Genomic DNA, 15791 nt, shown 5'->3' with positions numbered 1-15791 from the left:
CTCAGCTTGTCTGATTCCATTGCAGCTTCAAATTTAGCTGGACACCGGGGCGCCTGGGGCTGACCAAGCCGGGTGGGGCTGGGCATTGCTGTGTCTGTCCCAGACCCCACCGGAGCCGCATCTCTGTGGCCTTTTTCAAATGTCTTCAATAAACACTAACAAAGATCCTGCCCTGGAGTCACCTCCCCGCGTGTTTCCAGAATTAGCACTGAGCGCCAGATGTAGCGATTAACAGTCAGGAAACAAGCCAGTCCCAAGGTGCATGGGCAGGGGTGGGGAGAGAACCCAGGAGTCCTGGCAGCCAGCCACATGCATCACTCTCCATTAGAGCTGCGGATATGTGCCGATGACATGCCCCTCCCTGAGCCGGGAATAGGACCCCGGAGTCCTGGCAGCCAGCACCTTCTTCTCAAACCACTAGACAACCTCTCTTCCCAGAGATGCGAATACAACCCAGGTGTCCTGACCCCAGCCCACTTGCGCTGACGATTAGACCGCACCCTTCTCCCAGAGCTGAGACTAGACCCCAGGACTCCGGGCTCCCGGCACGCCCGCTCTAGTTCCTCTGACGCCGCACGCATCGAGCTGGTGATCGCCAGCCAGCCTCATCCACAGGACAGACAGCGCGGAAGCGGCACCCTTTGCCGGCCCTTCTGCCCGGTGAAGCAAGGGGGCAATGCCGGAGGCTCAGAGAGAACAAGGAACGGCAAGGCCCTAGAGCAGGCTTGGCATAGCCCCCCCAACATAGGCAGCACCCAGGACGGGAACGGACATGGCCGTGATTAGGTGCCAGAACAACCCGTCATTAATCAGGGTGCTGAAGTCACCCCTCCGGATTGGGGGTCTCTCCAGACTCACTTCTCCTTCCTCCCCAGCCCGGCCCCCCTCGCCCCAGAACCTCTCCCCACCTTTAGCATACCCAGGCCCCTGGGCGGAGGAAATCCAGCCAGCCAAGCGGAGCAGGCTCACTGTGACTTCCCCGGCAAAGCTGGTGACTCTGTAATCATCATCTCGTGATCTGATCGCAGGCCAGTGACTCAGCCCCCGGCACGGACAGCCGCGGTCCTGGTGCTGGGAGGGAACGGAGGCGGGGGCGGGGGGTTGTCTCGTTAGGATCTGGAACCCTGGGGCAGCCGCCGCACAGGCCAGGATGCCAGGCACAGTGCCGGGAAGGGGACGCAGGGCAGCGAGGGTGGATCAGAACCTCAGCCGGTTAGAGAGTCGGGCTCGGATCAGGACCTCCCTGCAGCACAGCCTCCTCCGGCACGGCCGACTTTTCCCAGTCCCAGCACCAGCGCTGGAACCCCCCCGAGCATCCTTGCTCCCCAGGCCTTCCCCTGGGGTCTCCCACCCGAACGCCAATCAGGCCTTGCTCGGCAGAGCTCCCAGCTGGAGCTGGGAGGGCTGCAGGCCAAGAGCAGGCGCTGACCGAGTGGAGGACGAGGCAGAGAAGGGGGCGCTCTGCCAACAGCAACACAAAGAGCGGCGCCCCTCGGGCCTGGGTGGCCAGGGGTCAGACCTAGAGCGCCTTAGCTAATGCAGCAGCAGCCACGGGCCAGGTCGTGTCATAGGAAAGCTATGGGAAGCCAGCCGCCAAGCCCAGAGCGATGGCCGAGGGAGGAGGCTGGGCTGGCCAGCTGAGGGGTGCCAAGGGTGGGACGGAGCGGGGAGGGGGGGTTTGGAACGAGAGCCTCACTCCAGGTTCGGGACCTTTGTGGGTGGAGCAGCAGCCCGGGGATTGTCCCAGGGCTCTAATCACATGCGGGCGGGGGGGCTTTGGGGAGGGGGGGTTGCCAGGATTAGTGTGGGGGCAGGGAATCAGGAAGCCTGGAAAGGTCAGAGGCTCCTTGAGGGAGTTGCTTATGATTATTGAGATTATAGCACTGGCGAGAGGTCCTAACGCAGCCCCAGATCCCATTGGGCCAGCTGCGCACTCCAACCGACCCAGGGACCCCCCTCAGTGTGCCAGGCGGTGCACAGACCCCAGCCCCCCAGACCCTCTCCCCACTGTGCCAGGTGCTACACAGACCCTGGACTACCCCAGCCCTCCTCCCCCACATACACTGTGCCGGGAGCTGCACAGACCCCAGACCACGCCAGCTCCCCCCGCCCCACTGTGCCAGGCGCTGCAGAGACCCTGATCCAGCCCCACGTGCTGAGACTTCACGTACACATCGTGAGAGACAGGCCTGCCCCCAAGAATTCACAATCTAACTGGACAAAGGATCGTCACCCTCACTTTACAGATGGAGAACGGAGGCCCAGAGGGACCGTGTGACTCGCCCAAGGTCACATGGGGAGTCTGTGTCCAAGCCAGGAATGGAAGCCAGGCCCCACTCAAGCACCTTAACCTTAACCCTGCCCCTGCAGGGGCGGGACTGGAGTCACTACTCTCAGCTAGGCTCAGCTGTGTCCTAGTCCCCCCTCCAGGGGTCAGGATCCGGCAAACCAGCTAGACTAGAGACCGAGGGGAAATGCAGAGCGGGGGCGGGGGTGTGCAAAGAAACACCTGACAGGTCCAACGAGGACCCCAACCTGCCCGAGCAACCTCTTGGGTCAGCAACACCGAGCGGCAAGTGACCCTGGAACACACAGCACAGGAAATGCGTTGACCTCTTAGCACCAGAGCGTGTTTGGGCTGTTCCATTACAGCACTGACCCTGTGTGTCTGTGTACATTGGGACTCCTGAGTTCTGTTCCCGGGGCTGGGGCCAGGACTCCTATGCTCTGTTACCGACCTGGCGGGAGTATGGCAGGGGTGGAGCAGAGCCCGGGGCGGTGGGAAGAATCTAGTGGCCAAAGCAGGTGCCAAGAATTCAGGCCTCTGGGGTTGTGTTCTCAGGTCTGGGCGGGAGCTGGGTTGTGTTCCTAGCTCTGGGCGGGAGCATTGCCAGCAGGAGATAGGAATCCTGGCTTCTATTCTCAGCTCTGCCACTGACCCATTGTCTAACTTCAGGCAAGTCACACTGTGCCTCAGTTTCCCTCTCTGTATGAGGAGGAGGATGGCACTGTCCTGCAGGTGTGTGAAGAGCTTTGAGATTCTCAGATGAAAGGTGCCAGCACAGGCCAGGCTACGTGGGCTCGGGTGACTTGGACTGGAATTTACCTGAACGCATCTCCCTACTATGGATGAACTAAGCAGCCCACACCCCAGCCAATAAATCACGGGGGCTTTGCAGCCTCCCTCCCCGTCCATTTCTAATTGGAATCACTCAGTGTCCAGTTTCCCTCCTGGTGGCGGGGCCTGGGATCCGTTGTCTCTTGGCCCTGCCCTGCTGCTTCCGGACTGTCCAGGCAAAGCATTGGCAAGGAGACCTATCCGAGACCAACATGCTCTGAATCCCACATCTCGGTTACAGAGCCCCGAGATCTCAGTGCCGGGACCTTCTCAGGGGCCAACCTCCTGGGATGTAGAGACAGTGGGGGAACTCCAAGCAAACATCACCCCCCCTAGATCAAGGGGACAGTCAGCTTGGCACTGCTTATTTCAGAGACAGGGAGGGCTAGTGGTTAGAGCAGCAGGGAATTGGGATCCCTGGGAGGGGAGTTTGTATAGTGGCTAGAGCAGAGGACGGGGAGTCAGGACAGCTGACAGCTTGGGGAGAGGGGGGGTAAGTGATTAGAGCTGTGGGCTGGGAGTTGGGGCTCCTGGGTCTATCCTCAACTCTGACCCGGTCCAACTGGCCAATGAACACAGGACAAAACCACCCATTAACCTCGCAGACCACGCCAGGAGCCAGTTTTAATCCTCTCACCTGGACATGGGATCCTCCTTTGCTTCCTGGCCTAGGGAATTATCCTGGAGCCGTTCCGCAGCCTGCACAATGCAGGAGCTCAGACTGAATGGCCTCAGTGGTCCCCATCACGGCAGCGGGCTGATCAGGGACACGCGACGGTGACTTATTGCGAGAACCTGTCACCCAAGCCAGATCCTGCAGCCTCCCAGCTCCGTGGCATTCAGGCTCTGAAAGAGGCCTGGGGTCCACTCCCAGGCCACAAGGACAAAGCCTTTTGCTGGTGTCTGTCCCTGTGGAAAACCCTCATGTTTCACAGGCAGCTCTGCTCTAGGAGCTTGAACGGTGCAGAGGGTGGGGGGGGGGGCAGGGCAGGACTCCTGGGTTCTGTCCCCAGCTCTGCTACTGACTCCCCGTGTGACCTCGGGCAAGTCGCTCTCGCCGCTCTGTGCCTCAGTTTACCCCAGCTGCAAAACAGCCATCTAAGGAAGGCGAAAAAACCAGGCTAAGTCCGATTGCTGTGCAAACTCCCCCCACCCCCTCACACACACCCTTCATGGATCCTCAGAGGGGCAGGGCAGCAGAGACTCAGGAGGGAGCAGACCCCATCCTGGGTGGCTTCCCAGAACTGGCTGAGGCGAAGGGGGTCAGGACCCGGGAAGAAAACTAGCAATGGGTCGGGGAGCAGCTGTTCCCAGGTGGGACCTAGCACAGGCTGGAGGAGGGACGAGGCAATAGAGGGGCGTTAGGGTCTGGCCACAGAGACACAGGGAACAAGAGCTGCTGCTTCGTTCCTATACAACCAACCCCAAACACAACCAACCCCAAACCCACCCCGCTCCTGGCTCTGCCTTCGATAAGGCCGGTGCAGGAAGCCCAGGGGGGGAGAACTCTGAAATCTACCAGGCAGATGTGCTGCTTTTCTCCCCATGATGGCGCAATCGCTGGGACATGGTCTCCTCGCAACAGGAGAAGAGCAACTAGCTCTTCGCTAGTGCCAGAGCGAAGGGAACAGGTGTGGAAAACACCAGCCACTTCGCTCTGGTCTCAAGGCTCCTTCAGTCAAAGCAGCTAAGGATGAACAAGCAAACGAGAGACTCATCTCAGGGCCACGTGTCCAGCAGGGGTGGTAACCTCATACCTGGCCCGTGGGAGCCTGGGGCTCTATTCCTGGCTCTGTCGATGAGCTTGGGTAAGTCACGTCCCCTCTAGGCACCTGAGTTTCACACCCAACCTTTGTCCATGTAGGTTGCAAACTCTTTGGCGCAAGGGCTGTTTAACACTCTGTGTCGGTACACCCCCGAGCACAATGGGGGCCCGGGTCTCAGCTGGGGCCTCTTCTTGCTTCTGGAAAGTCAGCAAGACCGAGCCCGTGGGGCAGGCAATCTAAACAGGAGCTTGCAATCTAAACAGACAAGAGTGACACAGGGTGGGACGGGAAACTGAGGCACAGAGCGGCAATGCGATTTGCCCTCTGTCACCCAGCACAGGCAAGGACAGAACCCAGGCTGGCTGGCAGTGATTTACCCACTAGACCACGCTGTTTCCGTATGCTAGGGGCGGGGCTGGCCTAAATTTGCTCCAGCCCATTTCCCTTCTCCGGGGGCCATCCAAACAGCACCTTCCTGTGAATTGACGCTGTTCTGCGTGGCGCAAAGAGCGGATGGGTTTGGAATTCCAGGTGCCCCCGGGATGGGGAGCGGGAGAATGGGAGGAGCGTCTCTGAATGCGATGCCCAAGGACGTGCCGCCCACGGAGTCCTGTCAGGGGCACGTGATATTATCCCCTTCAGAGAGCTTTTGAGTTCCCTCCGCTGATGCTGGTGAGGCTAACGGGGCCGGTGCCAAGGGGTTAGTTTGCTCCACAGACTCGCTGATGCGAACACGCTGATGGAAGAGGGCAGCTCAGACAGCGAGTTGTCAGCAGAGACTGCTCCCCTGCCAGGTGCCGATGGGGAACGGTGGGAACAGGCGGCTCCCAGGGCATTGGCACTGAGATGGGCAGCCTGGGCCTGATCTCAGAGAACCAGGAGGTGCCTCACTGCAGGGGCTGAGCAGCCTTTGCTCCCATGGAGGGCAGGCCAGGCTGAAAAAGCAGTTGCAGCACGATGCCCTGTATGAACCGAGTTTGCTGGGGCTCAGTCTGGTTCCTACCAGGCAAGCAACCGCAATCCTCTTTGCACGTGGCAGCCTCAACCAAGAGGCCCAGGATGGAAGTGTCCTACCCCCGCACCCCCCAGCCACTGGAACATTTTGCCAGGGGAGAGGGGGGAAGCTTGCTCTGCCATCACCCCTGCGGTACTGGCTCTGTAGATAAACAAAGGACATTGGTCTCCAGGGCTATTCCACCAGCCTGAAACTCCCTACTCACGCAAACTACATGCACCAGCCAATGGCAGGTTGGAAGGGCACCTGGGGGCTAGTAGACTGAGCCTGGGGCTGATAAGCAGGAGACGGAAGTCACAACCTTGGACAAATTCTTTTCCAGCTCTGTGCCTCAGTTTCCCCATCTGTTAAAACAAGGCTAATTAGTGTTTCTATGGCAGTAGCTCCCAGAGGTCCATGTCAGGGCCCCAGTGGGCCAGGTGCTGTACAAACATGTACAGTCAGGCCCAAGCCTAATGAGTTACAAGCTAAGAAGACCAGGGGCATCTGAGAGGTGGGAGCAGAGAGATACAAATCCTGGCCTGTGTTATATAGGCCATCAGGCCAGGGGATCCCAGCAGTCCTGGATACATCATCCCACCTCCAGAGCTGTGTGAAGTGGGGCAGGATTTTTCATCCCTATCCTGCACTAGCAATTAAGACCCATCTTTTCTGGGGTGGAGGAGAGGAAGAGTTTGCAGGATTATTGGGAGCTAATCCCGGGCTCAGTGAGTGAGATTAGCAGATGAGTTTACTGGGCAGATGGGGAAAGGCTCCAGGAACACAGCGATCGCACAGCTCTCCCGGACTTCCCCTGGGAGGCGTCGCAAAAACGAGGCAGCGGCAAATTCCACAGCAGGCTAATGACAATCTTCCTGTCCCTGTATTGGTCCCCCACGCTGAATACGCATCCCAGCACCCAGTGAGCTCAGCAAACCAGGACTCCAAAGTCCTGGGTTCAAGTCCCCATTCTACCACGGGCTCTGGGCTAGAATCTGGGCCTACATTCAAGGCACCGGACCAGCTTTCTTCCAGCTGAGACTCCAGGGCCAACCAGGTGAGACAGTGCGAATTCACAAGCAGAGCTGGAGCACTGAATTCAGGGGCCCTAACGCCCCGTGCCAATGAGCTCTCATTGCATGCAATAGGATGTGGGGGGGAGGAACAGCTTGTTTTTCTGTGGGGGGGTTTCCCCAGTGCCAGAAATGTTCATTTGGCCCTAATGTTAATTAGTCCAGTGCTCTAACCGCTGCACAGCGCTTCCTCATCTCTGGAGGAAGCAAGCAGGCCAGGCAGCATTCCCCAACATCTGCACCAGGACGGATGTGGAAATACCCCACAATGCACCTGAGCAGCAGGACCAGAGGGCATCAAGGGAGGCCGGGAGGATGTATTGCAGACATCCTTCCCCGCCACTCACACACACTCCTGCTGGGGATCCCTGGATCTAGGGGCTGCCTGTATCCCAGCCAGTCTCAGTGGATCAGAGGGATCTGTTCCCACAGCAGTAGCAATTCTCCCTTGGCAACAACGCTTGATGGGGGGGTTTTCAAGGGAACGAGATGCAGAAGGGATGAAGGCAGGAAAGGAGGATGAGGGAGGGAAGAAATGAGAGTAGAAGAGCCAGACAAAGGGGAGTGAGGGAAAAGGGGGGCTGTATACGCCATCATCTGCTGAGCGGGATCTTGGAGATGTCTTGCTGACAGCCAGCCTGACTCTGCTCCATGTCACCCCCCCCATGGGACAGGGGGGTCTCCGTTCCATAGAGTCGCTCTCCAGAGCGTTTGTACAGACCGGCTCCTTCATCCAGGGAGGGAGAGTGGGGTGGGCGCCCGGCCCTGACTGCCTTCACAGCCCACAGCAAAGTGACCGCAAGTGTCTCCCACACATCCCAGCACTGCCTTCCCCCGCTTCCAGCCCCGCTTTGTTCATTTGCCACACTCCCGTAACTGTACACCCCAGAGCTTAGCCAGCTCCCGGCCCTGGCAAGCAAGAGTTCCTGGCTCCAGGTGCCTCTGCTCCTTGCCATGTGAAAATACTTAAGCAAGTGAGCTGTGGCCGAGACAGCCTGGCGATTCTTGCGGGGAGCAGGGTGCTGTCATGGCTCCGGCTCCCAGCAGCACCCCCACACACTGTGACTCCACTCACCCCCAAAGGGGCTATGCCAGGGATTATTCTAGTCTTGAGAAGGATGGCAGGACTTTGGGGGGCGGGAGCACCCCATGATATAAGAGGCCTTGTCTGCATTCAAGGGCCAGTTTCTGGTGTAAAGAAACTGGAACCACTTGGAATCCCCTTCCCGCTGCATTCAACGTTCTTTATACCTTCTTGCTGTGCAGTGTTCCTGTGCGCTGTTAAACAGCTGCTGCCCTCACCCCAGAGGTGGCTGCATCCCAGTGTTGTAGACGGGATTCCTAGGTGTTGTCAGTAAACAGCTGCTGCATTTCCATGGTAGGTGAGCAATCCCTATGCAGCGTTGCCACGTGCTGTTCAACAGGTGACATGCCCCACCCCAGAGATGGCTGCATTTCAGTGCGGGTGAAGCACTCAGAGATGCTGTTAACAGTGAAGGCACGAATAAAGCATTTGGGCCCTGCTCATAGGGAAGGGGGAGGGAGTCCCGTCCTGCTCAGCATTCAACTGCATCGTCATCGCATCAGCCAGCGCGCTCCCACTCGCAGCGTGAGACCATCCGTCCCCAGCGCACAGACAGGGCACGCTCCCCGTGGAGGGTTGCACGGCCTCAGGTGTGCATGAGTGGCGGGCTCCCAGGGCACACGAGCTGCAGGGTGTTTTGCCCTCCTGGGGCACACAGCTCGCACTTTCCCCGAGCAAGCCTGCATGCTCGTGGGGCCCAAAGGCTTCGCACTCATCGTGCACGCAGCTCGTGGGCCGGCACCGTGGGATTTCGCATGCGCCAGCCACGCGCCCGGGCTGCACAAAACCGCACGCTCACCAATGCACGCCAATCGCACCCTCGCTGCGGCCGGTGGCACAATCAGTGGTGCCCGGGGCTGCACGCTCATGGAGCGTACTGCTGGCATACCCACTGCGCTCGCAGGTCTCACACTCGCTGCGGGAGCCGGCACGCTAGTGCTGCACGAGGACTACTGCACAATCACTCTGCGTCACGATGCCCGTGTGTTTCTCAGCCTGGCTACCCCGGGCCACAGAGAGTCCCCTTGTTCTCCTTGCCCAAGGCCAACGCCCACCTGGCGCCTTTGACCTGCGCAAGGGAACGCCAGCCCTCGATGCCCTGGAAAGACTCCAGGGATCATGTCCAGGCTTCAAGTGCTGCTTTCCTTCCTGTGAGCTATAAATAAGGAGCTTACACCTCTGCCATGGTTCCCAGCAGCACGGCCGGTGCCAACAGGGTGGGGAAGGTGGCCAGCCAGCACCGGGCGAGTGGCAGGGGATCCCAGCCAGGTGTAAACATCCCTGCCTCCTGGAGCCCTCCTAGCTGCCTCCTCCACCCCACGGGGTGCTCTCAGGGCCCCGCCTGCTAAGCTTAACCCCTTAATGGCCAGGCCCCCACTCCGTCTCCTGCTGCTGCATTGCACAGAACCCCAATAGCACCTGGCACCCCCTCCCATAGGGTGCAACAGGCAGCATCAGGCAGCCCTGAAGGATGTGTGGGGCCCCTGTGCTCGTGCATCCTTGTGTACCTATGGCTAGGCACAGGCATGTGTGAGTGTGTGCCCCTTTGCACACATGGGTGCTTGTGCATACGCACGTCTGCAGCCGCCATGCGGTCAGCTCGGGGTCCATTCTGGGGTCCATTCAGCCACCAGCCTGTAGCAGCTGCTTCCGCCAAGCCAGGACCCTGTGAACGACAAGAACACGGGGCCGGCCATGAAGTGAACCAGCGGCTGAGCTCGCATGCACTCCCATCCATCCCCACTAGCCTCGGCGCAGCACCCTGAGTGAGGTTATTTCTTCCTCCATGTTTCTGGGCTGAGCTTCCCGCCCAGAGAGACCTCCGCGGAGCCAGGGCTAATCGGTTGCAGGCGCCCGACCCCGGCCAGGAGTGCAGTGTGGATCAAGCCTAGAAAACGCTTTGCTTTGGGGAAGCTCCAAGAAGCACAAATGTCACGTCCTTCCTGGCGGAATCGCTCCTAAACCCAGACGCTTCCCGGATCAGAGCCATCTGCCAAGGGGGGCCCTGGCTGTGGCTGTATTTCCAGGGACCCCCCCACAAGGGCTAGCAAAAAAAACAGGCACCTAAGGGGCAGGGTTAAGCTAAATTCAACGGGGCCATTTTTAACCTTTAAACTGTTTGGGGCACAGACTATCTAAAGCCAGCCGTGGTGCCCATCACCATGGTATCTGAACCACTCGCTGCTGTGTGGGCAGCATCAAGCATATTGGCAGCACTGCAGAACCGATAACAATCATTTGTAGCCGATTGTTTGGTGCAAATATTGGCCAATTCAACGTCGGTTTTATGTCAGCGTTTGGCCGACTCTAACTGGAAACTCAGCATGATTCTGCTGAAGACAGATGCAAACCTGGCCCAGGGTGTGAGCTACAGGGTGAGATTCTTCCCTGAGTAACACCAAGGCAAATCTGGAGTCACTCTAGTGATGACAATGGAGTGACTCTGGATTTATACTGGTGTAATAGGTTAGGATCAGACCTCAGATCCAGCAACACTGGTAAGGTGACTCCAGATTTACACTCGTGTAGTTCAGGATCCAGTTCTAACAGCAGCTGCAGTCAATGGAGTGATGTGACATTTACACCCGTGCAGGTGAGATCTGGATTTGCCCCTAACTCCACTGCAGCGAGTGGAGTGACTCCAAAGCTACACCAGGGTCACACCGGTCAAAACCAGGACCTAACTCAATTGCAGTCAGTGGGTTGACTCCAGATTTACACGGGCGTCCCGGAGATCAGGATCTGCCCCTTGCACCGGATTCACCCCCACCTCACTCAGGGCTGGCCCCATAAATCCTAACAGCGATTGTGACCACCTGAGACTCTCAGCTTTCCAAGCCCCAGAACTGATCGCGCTCCCGCTTCCAAATACGTGAGACCCGCACACATCAGCTCGCTGGCTGGGCGTGAAAGCGCCACGGCCGCAGGCAGCTCAGGTAGCCCGTGACCCCAGCCTGTCCCGGCTCCTGGCTCTCCAACTTCATTAACGTCAGCCTTAAACAAACAGGAGGAAGGCAGGAGATGCGTGCGCCCCAGAGCCCAGGAGAGCTTCACGGAGATTTCTGCAGGTCGCAGCTGGATCACAGGAGTTTGGGAATGGCAATTATTCATCGGCAGGCTCCGGGCTGTGTGGCATGCCAAAGCCAGTGTCTAATTATCCCCTTTCAGCGTGTGCAGCGCTCCACAGCTCAGGTGCAGCGGCATGCCGAGAACAAGCTCGCCAGCTCCTTTGGGCCCAGACACCACGGCAGCAATGGTCACTAGCCGGGGAGAAACCAAAAAGGACTCTTAATCCATCAGAGGCTGGAGAGAGAATCTGGCTCATCCTGCTCTAGTCACAGAAGGGAGGGAAACTGAGGCACAGAGCAAGGCTGTGGAGGTGGGAAAATAGAACCTGGGAGTCCTGGCACCCAATCCCCTGCTGTAACCACTGGGAAACGCTCCCTCCCAGAGCTGGGACTAGAACCCAGGAGTCCTGGCTCCCAGTCCCCTGGGTGGGAGCCACTGGAGAGACAGGCAGGGCCCTCTTGGAGGGGTGGTTAAAGCACAGCAGAAACCCTCTGCCTAATGCCTGTGGGTTCTTTCCGCTTCGGGGCTGGCCACGCCCAGGTGCTGAGCTCTCTTCTGCCAGCCTATCCGCGCCCAGAGAGCCCCAGAGAACGTCTGCCACCACTCCAAAGCAGCCCCTTTGCTCCGAGGCTAGGGTTACGCCCCGCAAGCCAGGGAGCATGGGCAGGTCGGGGGGGGGGGAGTGTCCAGGGGGGCTGGCAGCGCTTGCTCCAGCCAATCCTGCCAACCGCTTCTCAGACAAGTGTTGAGTGAGCCCAGACGTGGGGGAGAGGTGCCAGGGAGCAGCTCTGTCCGAGGGTGAACTACAGACAGCTGCAAAACGGGGCTGCCCACGCAGATGGTGCTGGATGGAGACGCATGATGCCTGGGTCCTATTCCTGGCTTTCCCACTGACCCTGTGCCCAAGATTCCCCGCCTACCTCGGGCGTTTTGGTTTCCAAGTCCAAAAAAATCAAATCAGTTCAGGACAAATGAGAGCCAGGTTTTTCTTAATTTTCTGCCAATCAAAAGGTAAAAGAACATTGTTTCGGGTCAGGAGGGGAAACTGAGGCACAGAGCGGGGGAAGTGACTCAGCTGAGGTCCTGGAGCAGAGCCAGGAACAGAACCAGGGCTCCTGCCTCACAGGCCCAGGCCTGATCCACCAGATCATAGCTGCTTGCCTGGCTCCCCCTACACACAGCCCACATGCCCTCCACACCCTCCTGCCACTGTTCATCAGCTACTCACCCCCTTGCTGCTTCAGCCAGTCGCTGAGCGATCCCACCAGCCACTTGCCCCTCCTTTACATGGCCCGGCGTGGAACCAGCGATCTGGGGCTGGGAGGGCATCAGGAACCTGAGCGCCCTATAGGACTTACCAATGGCACCCCTCACTGCTTCCCCTGGCACAGGGCTGGCTTTGCTGCTGGAATCAGGGCCCAAGCCCTGGGGGGGACAGGTCTGGGGGGATGGAGAATGGAGCTGCTGGAAATGATCCCCCTTGGGAAAGCAGCTGTCAAATCAGTCCTGTCCCTTTAAATCTATTTCCCACGGCCAGGCCCCCCCAGAAGAGCCCCCAGGTGGGACCCAGCAGCAGCACCACTGGGGAGGAGCCTGAAACCCAGCAGTGCTAGGGGCTGTGATGAACCGGGATGGCCCGTGCACCAGGGGGTCTCACAGTCCAATGGGCCTGTCCACGTGACTCGCTGTCCTGGCAGACGAGGCTTGGCCACCTCGGGAAATAACCTGCACCAAATTAACGTCTGCAAGGGTCTGCAGCCAACTCTTGGGCTCCCCTTCCCGACAGTACAGAAGAGGTGCCCAACTGGACCCCTCGTTTGCCTGGCTGCTGCCTGATTGGATGAATCGCTGGCCCAGCTGGCCTGGCCAATGCCATACCAGAACATCTAGTCTTGTACATGACCAGCCAATAGGCCAACTAGTCCTTTACTCGCTACACCCAGCCCTCGAGTCCACCACTTGCCATCCAGGGCCATCTACTAGCCCATCCGTGCCCAGCCAACCATGCGTCACGCCCCCCGGCTCCTATAAAGACAACCGTAAGTGTTGCCCCTCGTCGCCTGGCCAGGACGCCCGCCGTTTCCACCAGGGCCATGAAGGGCTGGTGGAGGCAGGTGAGATGCTGACAGACACAAAGTTTAACATCTCTGCCCTCAGGGGGCCCGGGTCTGTTTCCACGGTGGAGCAGCAGCAGGTCCCCTAGCAGAGGGTTGGGGATTTTCCCATCATGCACCAGGGTGCTAGGACTACCCCAGGCTAACAGGCAGGCTGGAGCGAACCCCCCAGGACACCAGAGGTGAATCTTTTGAACAGGCTGGAGGCGAGGCCAGGCTGTGGAAGACGCCCTGCTGTGGCTCTGTCTGGGGTTTTACCCTGTGCTCAGCACTACGGTCTCTTCGTCCCCTTGAGCTCATAGCTCCCCTTGGGAGGCAGGTGTTATCAGGGCCGTGGGGAAACTGAGGTACGGGGCAGGGTTAAGGAACTTGAGCACAGCCACGCTAGCAAAGCTAGAAATAGAACCCACGCGTCCTGATTGCCCTGTCCCAAAGGCTGGCCCACACCTCCTGTTACCCTCGGCTGCGTAATCGCTGCCAGCTGAACCTGCCCACTGAGCACTGGATGTATTAGCCCAGGCCAAACCCCACCGCTGTAGCCAAGCATGACCCCTGAATGGATCTGTGGCACAGGGCGCTGCTTCCCCAGTATGTCCTGCCCCCTCGGCCAGCATCCTGCCCCTCGGCCAGGCCAGGATTGGATCATCTCCTGCAGTCCTTTCTCCGGGGCTTGGGCCCACGTCCCTGGCATGTGATTGCCACAGGGCCAGAGCGGCTGCTGAGTGCCCTTGGTGAAGGTGACACACAGCGGAGAAATCCCAGTACTGCCCCTCTCTTATCTGGTGCTGGTAAATACCAGGCTCCATCCCTCACTGATCTCTCAGCAAGTGGCTCCCTCCAATCCACCAGGGCCCGTGGGGAGCGCTGGGGGTAGTGAATAGTGGCAGGTGACTCAAACAGGGGCTCCCAGTCTCCCGCTTGGGGGTGCGGGGGGAGCTGCAGTCCAGAGCTGGGCAAACAAGCACCCCCCCCAGCATGAAGCGGAGCCGGCTTAGACCCAGCTTGGGTGGCAGGGCCCAAGTAACATTTCTGCTGGGAATTCACTCCACAGAACCTGCTGCCCAGCCGAGCCGCCAGCCCCAGGCCGCTGCTCCCTGGAGCTGGGCCAGCCAGGCCTCGCCCTGCTCCATCCGCGTGACCCACCCTGACCTGGGAGCAGCCAGACACCCCCTGCCCACAGCCCGCTGGGCTCCTCCACAAGGCCAGTAGCACCCAGGAGGCAGAGAGCTCTCAGGCTGAGCATGCGGCCCCCCCATGCCCCCCCAGCTCTGCCCGTTCCTGCCCCACCTGCCCTTGGCAGAGGAGTGACCGGGGCTGTGGGGCCGGAGCAGCCCGCGGAGGAGAAAACCTGGCACCCACTTTGTTCAAAGCAAACAGTCCCCGGCCCCCGGGCCGCACATGGGAGGTGGCAGAGGGGAGAGGCCAGCCAGCAGGCGGGCAGGCAGCCCAAGCAAACAGGCAGCCGCTGAGCCCTGGGTTTCCAATAACACGCATGGGCCTCCTCCCGAAGGCAGGGGTCACAGGGGAAAAGCAAAACCACCGGGCGCTCAAGGCCCTGTCCGTCGGGGAGGGACCAGACGCTCCCGAACAATGACCTCGGAGGGGGCCTGCAGAGCTCCCCACCTCCGCGGCGGGGGTCAGCGGCAGAAGAGACGCAGCTGTGTGTATGTCACACACACAGAGCTCATCTGGGGACTGGCAGCCCCCGCGTCTGGAGTGAGCAAAGCTCTCTCTGAACTGGGAGTGAACCCTGCTCAGCCACGCACACAACGCCAGCCAATCCCCAACCTCTGTGTGGGGCAGAGGTCCCCGCAGCTGGACTGTTGCTTCTTTGCATCTGGGGCGCTATGGGGAAGGACCGGTAGCACCAGGGGCACGTAGCAAGGAAGGGGGGGGGGGATCTAGTCCAGAAAAGGCTGGATCTAGAAAAGGAGAGCCCCGCACGGGATTCAGAATAAGGGTGCATGCGTACAGCCAGGGATCCAGAAACGGGCCGCGAGATCCAGGACGAGAGGTGCAGGGTTTCCAGAAAGGGAGTGCAGCCACGGTGCGGGAATCCAGAAAAGGACTGAGGGAATCTGGACAAGAGATTCATTCACCTCGGGGGGAGTCCAGAAAAGGGGAGCGTGCACGTGTCCACATGGACGCGTGTGCACAGGGGATCCAGACAAGGGCGCAGGGACGCACATCAGGAATCCAGCCAAAGAACCTGTGTGTGGGGAGATGGGCCTTTGTGAAAGTCCATGTCTCAGTTTCCCCATCTGTAATATGGGAATTATGATTAAAGTGGGTGGAATATTTGCAGACAGGACTTTTGGCTGACGGAAAATGTCATTGACAATATTAACCCCCGACCCTGCCCCTTTCCTTCCCCAGATCCCTAGTGTCTTATCTTCCACAGCCCTGGGGAGCAGGACAGAGGTTTGAACATCAAGCCAGGCGGGGGACCCTGGTGCCGCAGGCCCAGGGCAGAAGCGTGGGAGAGAATCCAGTCCTGAGCGAGGGGGGATGGAAGGACAGAGCTTGCCCCCGGCCCAGCTGGACCCAGGCGTCTCTCCACGATCTGTGCAAGG

This window comes from Lepidochelys kempii, chromosome 24 (assembly GCF_965140285.1).
Source record: "Lepidochelys kempii isolate rLepKem1 chromosome 24, rLepKem1.hap1, whole genome shotgun sequence".
NCBI lineage: Eukaryota > Metazoa > Chordata > Testudines > Cheloniidae > Lepidochelys > Lepidochelys kempii.
This window is presented reverse-complemented; position numbering follows the sequence as displayed.